The following is a 12,154-nucleotide window of genomic DNA, read 5'->3' as shown; positions in this document are numbered from 1 at the left end:
AGTATCGGCCCTAAAAAATCAATATCGGTTGATCCCTAGTTTAGACATGTTATATACCATGTTTCCCATAATCGTTGTAATAAAATTTGGTTTATTAGCCCTCGAAAAGAGGCAAAACATCACTATTATCCTCGCTTCTCACAAACTGCAGAATCTTTAGTATATTTGGCAAGCTATGGGCATAATAAATCTGGCCAATGTGGTCAAAGTGTGCTTCCCTTTAAATTACCTGGTTAGCTAGAAACACATCATACTCCAGATATGGTAACTAAGGACTTTTGGTCTCTCCTTCTCACCTTTTTAAGAGGGTGATCATGTTTAAGGGATGTTTTCAGAGAAATATGACAGCAGCAAAGTTACCATGATTGACATGCACCTGTCATTTACTCTTGAGACCCAAATGTTTTGGACATTTTGGAAACCTGTTTAATGTGTACCTCCAGCTGTAAACAGCCTCTCAAAAGAGGTTTTCCCATAGACGTTATCTACACAAATCTCCCTCTTCTTCTGTGATGTTACAGCTCTGTATGCTTACATGCTGCACTTCTTCCTGCCTCTTCTCCCACCATAACCATTATGTCCTATACGTGTCCACTCTAAGATCTGACCATTACTCCTCTATGTATGTACCTACACATAATGTCAATAGTCCCAAAATGTTTCATTTTCTTTCACTGGTGGGCCAGTGTAGCACAGGGCAAAGTAGCCTTCAGGATTTCTTTACACTCAAAGGTGATAGACATTACTATCAGTGATGTGTGTAGAGAGAAACTACTTCTCTCTGCCTCTGGTTCCCTGCATGCACATGTACTGTGACAGTCTGTACATGCAGAGCTGAGTGGTGTGGAATCAGCGCATGAGAAGTCTGTACATTAGACTGGTCATGTGCCGATCGCACATTGCTCAGCTTTGCATGTACGGACTGTCATAGTACTGGCATGTGTTGGGGGCTGAACTTGTTTGTCCTGCTCCCATCCCCACTTTGCATTCTGAAATAGGTGCACACTCATTCAGTACATTATACTGAACACGCGCTGATCTTGCATCTCTACATGTATAGACTATCACAGCTGATGAAAGTTGCACACAATGGGATGAAGACAGGGCTTGCACTGCCTGCTCCTGCTCCCACCATCATCATCATGCTAGCTGTGAAGATGTGAACAGAAAGCCATGTAATCTCAAGGTCTCAGCTGTAAAGTAAAGATAATGCATGGCTGTTGCAAAATAGGTGCAATAAAAATCCAAAGACATTTTAAGTTTACTGCACAATGTAGGATATATCACATATAGTCAAGGATTTTTTTTTACTGGGTTCTCATAGACCTCAATAGGATGCTTGTATACCATTACCACTGTGTAAGCATAGTAAATCCCACTCATAGTAAAATACAGTCATGGCCGTAAATGTTGGCACCCCTGAAATTTTTCAAGAAAATTAAGTATTTCTCACAGAAAAGGATTGCAGTAACACATGTTTTGCTATACACATGTTTATTCCCTTTGTGTGTATTGGAACTAAACAAAAAAAAGGAGGAAAAAAGGCTAATTGGAAATAATGTCACAACAAACTCCAAAAATGGACCCTTAACTTAATATTTGGTTGCACACCCTTTGGAGAAAATAACTGAAATCAATCGCTTCCTATAACCATCAATAAGCTTCTTACACCTCTCAGCCGGAATGTTGGACCACTTTTCCTTAGCAAACGGCTCTAAGTCTCTATAATTGGAAGGGTGCCTTTTCCCAACAGCAATTTTAAGATCTCTCCACAGGTGTTCAATGGGATATAGATCTGGACTCATTGCTGGACACTTCAGAACTCTCCAGTGCTTTGTCATCATCCATTTCTGGGTGCTTTTTGGCGTATGTTTGGGGTCATTGTCCTGCTGGAAGACCCAAGATCTCGGACACAAACCCAGCTTTCTGACACTGGGCTGTACAGTGCAACCCAAAATCCGTTGGTAATCCTCAGATTTCATGATGACTTGCACACATTCAAGGCACCCAATGCCAGAGGTGTGATCTTTATATTGCCCACACCTGTTACTTGCTCCAGGTGAGTTTAAAGGAGCATCACATGCTTGAAACAATCTTATTTTTCCACAATTTTGAAAGGGTCCCAATAATTTTGTCCAGCCCATTTTTGGAGTTTGGTGTGACATTATGTCCAATTTTTTTTTTCCCTCCCTTTTTGGTTTAGTTCCAGTGCACACAAAGGGAATAAACGTGTATAGCAAAACATGTGTTACTGCAATCCTTTTCTGTGAGAAATACTTAATTTTCTTGAAAAATTTCAGGGATTCCAAGATTTATGGCCAAGACTGTAGAGGTATAAAATGCAGTTTATAGCTGGAGGTTCACCTTAAAGGAGTAGTCCAGTGGTGACTCAGTGGTTTACAACTTATCCCCTATCTTAAGGATAGGGGATAAGTTGCAGATCGCGGGGGGTCCGACCCCTGGGGCCCCCCGCGATCTCCTGTACGGAGCCCCGACAGCCCGCGGGAAGGGGGCGTGTCGACCTCCGCACGAAGCGGCGGCCGACACGCCCCCTCAATACAACTCTATGGCAGAGCCGAAGCACTGCCTTCGGCAATCTCCGGCTCTGCCATAGAGATGTATTGAGGGGGCGTGTCGGCCGCCGCCTCGTGCGGGGGTCGACACCCGCTATCTCGGCGGAGAGCCGAGGCCCCGTACAGAGAGATCGCAGGGGGCCCCAGCCGTCGGACCCCCCGCGATCTCAAACTTATCCCATATCCTTAGGATAGGGGATAAGTTTTTCACCACTGGACTACCACTTTAAGTGACCGCAAAAAAAGATGGACATCTTTACTTGCATGTTACGCTGTCAGATTGCTTATTTTGAAGTATCAGTACAATGGCAAATTGACACTCTGGGTCAAGTATCACTACTGTACTGTACAATAAATGGGTCAGAAGTACCAGATCAGGGTACAGACAACACCTACTGACTGTTCTGGTTTTCAACACATTTGTGTCTTAATTCATGTTCTAATTTAAGATGTAGTGTCCATTTCCTCTTGTTCTAGATTTTGAATAGCTTTTTCATTGAAGATAATGGTGTGTTATAGGACTAAAGAGTCTTCAATACTTTCTGAAAACCAGCATTTTACTACACACTGTGCCTGTGCTGATGTTGACTGAACCTCCATCCATGTCTGTACTGTAGAAATATGTATTCACCTGTGTTTTGTACCAAACCATGCATTCATTCATATTAGAAAAAAGATGTTGTTCTTGCTGCAAGGCACTGACAAGATAATACACATCTAGTAAAGGTTTACCATTGGCATTGACTCTGGTTGTACACTCAGAACAGCAAAACAGCACCACTCTTGTCAACAGGGCATGTGTAGTACTGCAACTCAGTCCCATTCCCTTCAATGGAGCTGGGCTGCAATACCAGACACAACCTGTGGACAGGAGTGTTGCTGTTTTTGCGTGATAGAAGCAGCATTTTTCTAATCCTGGACAACCCCTTTAAGTGTTAATATTGATGTTATATGTAAGGCTTGCTTTTCTTGCTTTTAATGTTATCATTGTAAAGTTCATTATGAATAACTAACCCAAAGAAACAACTGCTATGATCATTACTATACACTGTTAACATAAAGAATTTGTCTTGCAACCTTGTTTAATCTTGCAATGGTCATATACAGTAAATGAACAAATAAGTCAACCATCTTCCTGATATGTCATTCCTACCTCTATCTATTGCAAGAACTGGGTGGTCCCTGTTACTTAAAGTGGTTGTCACCTGAAGACAGCCCTTGCCTGTATGCTCTGTTAGGTTATGTTCACACGGCAGAATTTACATGCGGATTTACGCTCAGAAATTCAGCAAATTTTAGTGGACATTATCTTCAATGTGGATTCTACTGTCCCATTCACACAGCAGGATTTCCGCGGCATACATTCCGCTTTGGAAATTCCGCATTATGGTTTTGCGAAATTAGAAGATATGTCTATGAACTATGCAAAATTCTGTTCAAAGCCCCATTGAAGTTAATTGGACTCTAAATTAGAGCAGAAGCTGTAATTTTGCTCAAATTCTGCAAAACTTTGAAAAATTCTGAGTGGAATTTGAATAGAATAGCAGAAATTCTGCCTTTTGAACATAGCCTTAATGGGGTACTCCAGTGGAAAAATTTTTTTCCCCAAATCAACTGGTGCCAGAAAGTTAAATAGATTTGTAAATTACTTCTATTAAAAAATCTTAATCCTTCCATTTATTTATCAGCTGCTGTATGCTCCAGAGGAAGTTGAGTTGTTCTTTTCTATCTGACCACAGTGCTCTCTGCTGACACCTCTGTCCATGTCAGGAACTGTCCAGAGCAGGAGAGGTTTGCTATGGGGATTTGCTCCTACTCTGGACCGTTCCTAACATGGTGTCAGCAGAGAGCACTGTGGTCAGATAGAAAAGAAATTCAAAAAGAAAAGAACTTCCTGTGGAGCATGCAACAGCTGAGAAGTACTGGAAGGACTAAGATTTTTAAAAAGAAGTAATTTACAAATCTGTTTTAACTTTCTGGGATCAGTTAATCTGAAAAAAAAAATGTTTTCCACCGGGGTACCCCTTTAAGGTAACAGAATGTGTCCTATGCTCTGGCAGACTGTCTATGTATGCCGCTGAATGGCCACCAGTTTGCAGGCTGTGATTAGCTTATCAACTAATACAATATCGAATGAGTTGTCGGTGTTCAGACAACCCCTTAAAGTGACCAGAGTGGCTTTATGAGGATGCAGAATCTTTATATATGTGTCTGTGTGTGTGTGTGTGTATATATATGTGTGTGTGTGTGTGATAATACAGTTTAGCCTCACTCAAAGCCCATAAACAAGTGACACTGCTGTTGGCTGTTTGTGGAGGAAAGCATCTGTTTTCTTCTTATTCCATACAACCTATTTTCATTGACTCACCATAACTAGTGTGTGTCTGTGTGTCTGTGTGTGTGCGCGCGCCCTCCAAGTCCTTTAGTATACATGGAGGAAATCAAGTTGAGTTGAATGAAATACTGAAGTAAATCTGTTCCTGGTGAGTTATCTCAGTTGTTGGAACTGCAACTTGATTTTCGTTTAAAGTGCATAGAACATTGTAAAATATTGAACATAAAAAGACCAAGCCGTATTGGTCAACATAATGTGTAATGTATATCTGTGTCAGCAGGAATTCTGTTAATTTTCAGGGCTGCACTTTTTTGAGTATTTTTTATTTTTTTTCTCTGTAATAAAATCTCAATAACCTCATCTTTTAGGCGATAATTTCTTGATAAATGAAATTGTTTTATGCAAACTCCATAAAGATGCTGAAACTTATATGATTCATGTGTTAATTTAGGTCACAATGTTAAATCAAGAATAATTCTACTTCCGCTCCTCATAATAGGGGACTGTACTCCATGTTGGATCACACTTCTTGAACATTCCACCTTTTTGAAGAGTTTAGTGGCTACAACCTTTTTATGCAATGTCACTTTTCTATAAAATATTATATATTTATCATTATCATGTTGGTGAAGGCGTGTGCCAGTAGTTGACATTGACTTTAACAGTCTCTTCAACTCATTATATTAATCTTTAGGCACTAGTGCCCACCCCATAAGCTGCAGTAAAATTACAACATTACTACAACGTGGTCTGCAACTTTAGTGTTTTCCTATGAGAAGAAAGCATAATCATTAGAACATTGAAATTGCTGCAGAAGTTTACTGCAACTACAGTAAGTGGAGCCCTATCCATATTAGGGTACGTTCACACTACGGAATTTCTGCACACAGAATTGCACTCAAGAATTTCGCTGTGTGGACCTTAACTTTGGTGTCAATGGGCCTTCCGTGGACCTATTAAAACTACGGAAATTCAGCAGCGGAGAATTCTGCTGCTGAAATAGTTCCACCGAACTAATTAACCTATTCATTCTTTTGGCGGACTGCATTGCCATCAATGAAGCCAAAGGGTTTTAGTGGCGGCCTTTTGATAGAATCTCTGAGCGTAATTCTGTGGAGATTCCGTAGTGTGAGCATACCCTATTTGAGGTACATTTATGCTTTTGGTTCCAAGACCTGAAACTGGCATATTGTTTTGTAGGGTTAGGCTACATTGCAGACTTTGCCACATATGGCATGGGCAGATATGTGGCTCTACATTACAACGCTGCCGGAATATTAAGAAAATTTGCCAAAATGCAACAGCTAAAGATACAGCAAAGCCGCATCTTTATCTGAGAGTTTCGGTCGTGGCCCACAAAGTCTGCTGTGTAGGATAGCCTAGCAAATGACAACATGTAAGATGACAGTATCATTCAGACACTGTCATTTGGGTAGCATTAGATTTTTCTCATTGGAATTTGATTCATTTGCCCAGGAAGGAAATTTAGTAACTGCATTCGTAATGTTCCATGCAATTGTCTCCTATTGTACATTTGTTAAAAATGGATATATGTGGTCAAATAAATGTTAAAATAATTAAATTAAATCTTGTTCAGAACCGAAAAATGTGTTTTTCTTTTATCATTAAAGCCTAAAAAAACTAAATATATGCTATTTATGTTATGCCATGTAATGTCCCTTTATAAGACACACTAGGGCCAATTTTATAGGAAGCCGACTTTTCCTATAGTGTTTATAATCTAATCTCCCTATATCGGACACATTATGGTGAATTTTATAGGAAGTTCATAGACCTTTCAGTGTTGTGACCCATTTTTTGTTTATTTATACATCGTTGATGTGGTTGTTTTAATATATTATTCATAAGATTGATATTGATGTTTTTTCAATCCCACTTATGAGGGCAAGGGCGTCCAGATGCCCCTTCCTTCTTGCTTCCACTTGCCCTTGCCTGTATGCTCTGCAGAATTTGAATTAAGAAGACCCTTTTGGTGAGTGCCGTCTCTCTCATCTATTGTCTTATTGGATTACATACCCACTTGCTACAGGTGTGGTTTGTGATGCAGATGTCTACCTGGGCATGATGTGAACATTGCCTAGTTGTGCATTCTGAAAATTGTGCATTCTGAAAACAATGGGAGGCTGCTGCTCTGGAATTTTGCTGTGTCAATGGCCCTAATGGTTTTTGTATTGTGTCAGTTTAGGGTGGAAATGGGTTAATAGTTTATTTTTATTAGTTAACAAAATGCAAACTGAATGAACAGAAAAGAAAGCTAAATCAAATCAATGGCCCTCATTTAACTTTACAGAAAAATGGTTTTTAGTAACCATAAGTTGATAACAGGGACCCAGACAACCAACACCATTGGTCTCACATGCTGGTCCTAAGCATACCTATAATTTCAAATGACTTTTATAAGCTTAAATGTTTTTGTCACATTAACCCTTTAGAAAGGTGGTAAAGGGATTTTAGTGCTGTTATTGTGCCCTTTCAGAGCCTCCTCCATGAGGCACAGCTATTTATCATTCTCTCCATTTGAGAACTGGGATGTTTGCAGTAGTTCACATACAGTTACTTCCTTCCTTTGTTGCCTGATCAATAACAGCCCAGCACAGGACCTGTACATCTCTGAAAGTGAAAGTGCATTAAATAGGCAAGCGCTGAGCTGACAATTTACACAGTACAGTATTAAATATGGCTTGTGGAGGGAGAAGGGGTTACTAATGCATTGGCATTGCAAGGTGTTATGCGAACAGAAATGAAAGAAACAGCAGCAGCACAGCAGGTAATGAGGTATTGCTTAAGAATAAAGGGAGGGGGAAGGGAGATTAGATACAGGAGTCAAGACAACAACAGCATAGCAAGGAAGTTGTTATACTAAGGACTGAAACTGCTGCCAAGATGAAAGGGAAGTCTTCATTTAACCTTTAAGGGACACTGAAGATCCGCTGGAGAACACACGTATTGCAAGTATAAAGCAACTTACAGAAATATTAGGAATCACATAGGCTATAATAAGGAGAGAAGTTGTTTAAATGACAGTGACCATTTAAGTAAAAGTACTCTGGCCTGAGATTCACCAGATTTCTTAAGACACAAGCCCCTTAATAAACTAGGTGTATCTCAGGCATTGTCCATGTGCCAGACTAAGAAATCTATGCCAGCTAGAAGTTGAAGTAGATTTCAGACATAACTTACCCCAAAAGTTATGATTCACCTGCTGGGCCATGGAAGTTTTTGTAAAAGTGGTGTAGGGGCACAGAAATTTTTGTGCAAAATTGCAGCTTGCACAAAAATGTGACTTTTGTATGCCAGAAAACTGGCATAAAGCCTTAAAAATCCTGCATAGACTTTGTATAGCACTACTCATTAATTTTAACTGAGTGACAGCCACAGCTGTATTTAAATAGTTATTTAATCTGAGGTTTATTTATTTGGGTATACCTGTAGCCCCAGAGACACTTTAGATGGGGTCTGCTATATGTGTTATAATGTATATCAAAATGGACATCACAAAGCATTCTTTTAGGTTTGATGCTACATATTTATTTATGTTTTGGACCTAACATTTTGTGTAGTTTTATCATGTGATTTTGAAAGCATCATACTTTGAGTTGCAGTTAACAACATGCCCATAAGAGGGCACTTAAATACCAGGTTTCTATCTTTAATTTAGAAATGACTTGGATATACACTGCTTCATAACCAGATCTTATCTTGATGTGCAATCCTAAAACATCAACCATACAGTACTGTATTTCTATCAATTTCTGATTCTAGTAAAATTACTAAAGCATTTATAACCCACCAACTATTATGTTATGTCATTTTATGTGTATTTGTTTTTCATTATGCAGATCTCAAAGCAGTTTATTGAAGTCTACCTAAGGCCATGTACAGATCTAATATGCCAACCTATATCAGAGTGTACCTGTGCCAGGTCAGTTGCGTCAACCAGACCTAATGTAGCTATCAGCAGCCGAGGACCTGCAGATAATGGCAGACATCAGCGATTACGCTGGTGCCTGCCGTTAGCCCTTCAGATGCCATGATCTATACTGATCATGGCATCTGAAGCATAAAGGGGGCATAATAAGACTTATTGGACCGTGGAAGTCTGATCAGTGTTATGCCTATGCATAGGACTGAACAGTATTAATAATCAAAAGATTGCTGTACATTGGCCCCTGTGGGGACATGAAAAATGTAAAATAGTAAAGAATAAAGTAAAAAAAAAAATGTGAGTTTGCCCCTCCTCAATAAAAATTTTAATCGCTCCTTTTTCCCATTTTGACAAAAAAGTTTAAAAGAAAAATTAATAAACATATTTAATATTGCCACATGCATAAATGTCCGAATTATTAAAATATAATGTTAATGATCCCATATGGGGAATGACTTAAATGTAAAAAAAGGCCAAAACTGCTGACCAAAAAAAGTTATAAAAGGTCAAATATATGCAAAAGCGATACCAAAAGAACCTAAAGATTACGGCACAAAATAAGAGCTCTCATACAGCCCTGTATATTAAAAAATGATAATAGAAAAGCATGTAAACATGGGTATCTTTTTGACTGTATTGACCCACAGAATAAAGAGTACAAAATTTGCAATATTGCAGTTTTCTTTTCAATTTCCCCACACAAATAATATTTTATTTGTTGTGCTGTACATTTTCTGGTAAAATGAGTGACCTCATTACAAAGAAGAATTGGTCACGCAAACAATAAGTTCTCATTTGGGTCTGTAGATGGAAAAGCAAAAAGTTCTGGCTCTTAGAAGGTGAGGAGGGAAAAAAACAGAAATTCATAAATCTAATTGTCTGTGTCCTTAAAGGAAAACTGTCAGCTTGCTTCCCCCACACTAACCAGTGGTACTGGCTTGTAGTGCGGGGGACGCTGATCAGTTTGATCCTTACCGTGCCCGAATCCAGCCCACCGTTCGGCCGTAATCTTCTATTTTCGGTATATGCTTATTAGGTGCTAACTTGCATCGGCTGAGCTAACTGACACTCTGACGTCAGCATTTTTGGCTGCAGCACCACCCAGCTCATCAATATTCCTCCCCTCGCTCTGCTTCTCCCTCTTCTCCCCGCTCTGTAATGAAGAGGGAGAGGCGGAGGGAGGGGAGGAATATTGATGAGCTGGGCGGCACTGCGGCCAAAAACGCTGATGTCAGAGTGCCAGTTAGCCCGGCCGGTGCAAGTTAGCACCTAACTGCATATACCGAAAATAGAAGATTACGCTTGAACGGCGTGGCGGAGCTGGGCACGGTAAGCATCAAACTGATCTGCGTCCACTGCACTACCAGCCAGTACCGCTGGTTAGTGCGGGGGGAGCAAGCTGACAGTTTTCCTCTAAGGCTAAATGGGCTGTGTCCTTTAGGGGTTAATATAATAAATAGTACGGAAACAAATGTTTCAGACTATGGTTTAGAGTTGTAGACTTGCGTATATGACCAAAAGGTCACACAATCTGCTGTGAGAGTTGAATATACTTTAGTGAAGGGGATGACTGTAAGGTTTGTCATACAGTGCAGATATAGATGGTAATCCGATTCCAATATATGCGGCCTTTGCTTCAGCCATGGACAATAATGAGTTCTCTCGAGAACAGGTGCTTTATGCACTCACACTTATTTGCTATCTTCCAAAGTAGGATAGAAACAAGGATGACAAAAGGGCTGTAATGTAAATATCAAAAGGCTATTAAATCTTGTGTAATATGCACCAAAATTGATTTTCAATTTAGACATAACAAACGGGTAATGAATTTACACCATAGAGTCCTTGATGTCCAATTATGGTACAACAAAGTAGCTCCCCATAAACCAACTAATATAAATAGGAGGATTTTTTTTGTTGGTAGTATAATGTAAAAAGAAATGTAAAACTTCATTATTTTTTTTTTTTATAGCCACAATTCTAGCTACAGCTTGATAGTTAACAATTGTTTAATAGTCAAACCATAAAGCTTTTATTTTAGCACAAAGAAATGTACAGTACAAAGCCAAAATAAACAATCAGAAAATGCCCTAACGGGTAATAATACAACAAGAAAAGGTGCAATGCAGAAATATGGTGCACTTCAGTGGGTACATGAACAAAACAAATGGAAATATATCACAGGATGACTGTCCCTCAACCCGTCATAGGAAGCCTGTCATCAATTTAGGGACATATAATGGTGCATATTAGGATAATGAGGGGACAACAACCATGGCTCCCATACATCATTAAAATGTTCTACAGTGTCGTAATGAATAGCATACAGTTTAAATGGGCACTGTGATATACAAAAACTTTTTATATATTGTACATCTTGGCAAAACATTATATTGGCGCTCCAGGTAAGTTAGGGAAATTAAAAATGCCCCAAAGTCACCACAATAAATGTTCTGTGTCCCCTGTAATTATCCATGTGATTTTGCCAGCTCCTATGGCCCCTGTTATGTCCTGAATATTATTTTTCCTTGCTTGCAGCCCATACTACAATTCCCAGTGGTCAGTTCAGCTCTGTGTAATGGCTGGGCTGTTTCTCTCAGGCAAGAGCCTCACACAGGGAGGGGAGGTGTGTCTGTGAAGCCAGACCCCTAGACAAGACAGAAAACACGTGGTGTTTGTCTTCCAGGATGGGGGTGCTACTCTTAATGAGGGCTTTGCGCAAAGACAAGGTGTATCTGATAATGACAACTTTCTCTTACTTCCTGCATGTAAGTGACTACTGAAAGAGGGAAACTGCTCTATATATAGATAATGAATGATATTTAGACAAATAAATAGGTTGGTGAGAGGGAAAGGATGGGCTATGGGTTTAGTTCCCTGGAGTACCCCTTTAACCTTTCTAATATACTTCATGAGAAAGTTTTATTTCCTTTTTATAGAAATCATGGCTTATAAAATCATGGCTTTGTCCAAGCTGAAGCACAGGCATAGACAAAGTCCAGTAAGTGAGGGTGGGCTAGCACTCCTGTGCTGTCTGATAGGACAGGAGAGAGCACAGATGAGTGCTATCAGACAGGAGAGAGCACAGAGGAGTACTATCAGACAGGAGAGAGCACAGATGAGTGCTATCAGACAGGAGAGAGCATAGAGGAGCTATCAGACAGGAGAGAGCATAGAGGAGCTATCAGACAGGAGAGAGCACAGATGAGTACCATCAGACCGGAGAGAGCATAGAGGAGCTATCAGACAGGAAAGAGCAGAGAGGAGTCCTATCAGACAGGAGAGAGCATAGAGGAGCTA

The 12,154-nt window shown here is 39.8% G+C and overlaps 1 long non-coding RNA gene across 1 annotated transcript in view; it reads right to left on the bottom strand.

The window, feature by feature from the left end:
* Nucleotides 1–12,154, bottom strand: part of LOC130355615 (uncharacterized) — a 229,786-nt gene that overhangs the window by 50,572 nt on the left and 167,060 nt on the right. The window lies entirely within an intron of this gene.

The sequence above is a fragment of the Hyla sarda genome, chromosome 2 (genome assembly GCF_029499605.1).
Source record: "Hyla sarda isolate aHylSar1 chromosome 2, aHylSar1.hap1, whole genome shotgun sequence".
In the NCBI taxonomy this organism is placed as follows: Eukaryota; Metazoa; Chordata; class Amphibia; order Anura; family Hylidae; genus Hyla; species Hyla sarda.
The sequence above is the reverse complement of the archived record's forward strand: the minus strand, read 5'-3'. Positions and strand labels throughout refer to the sequence as shown.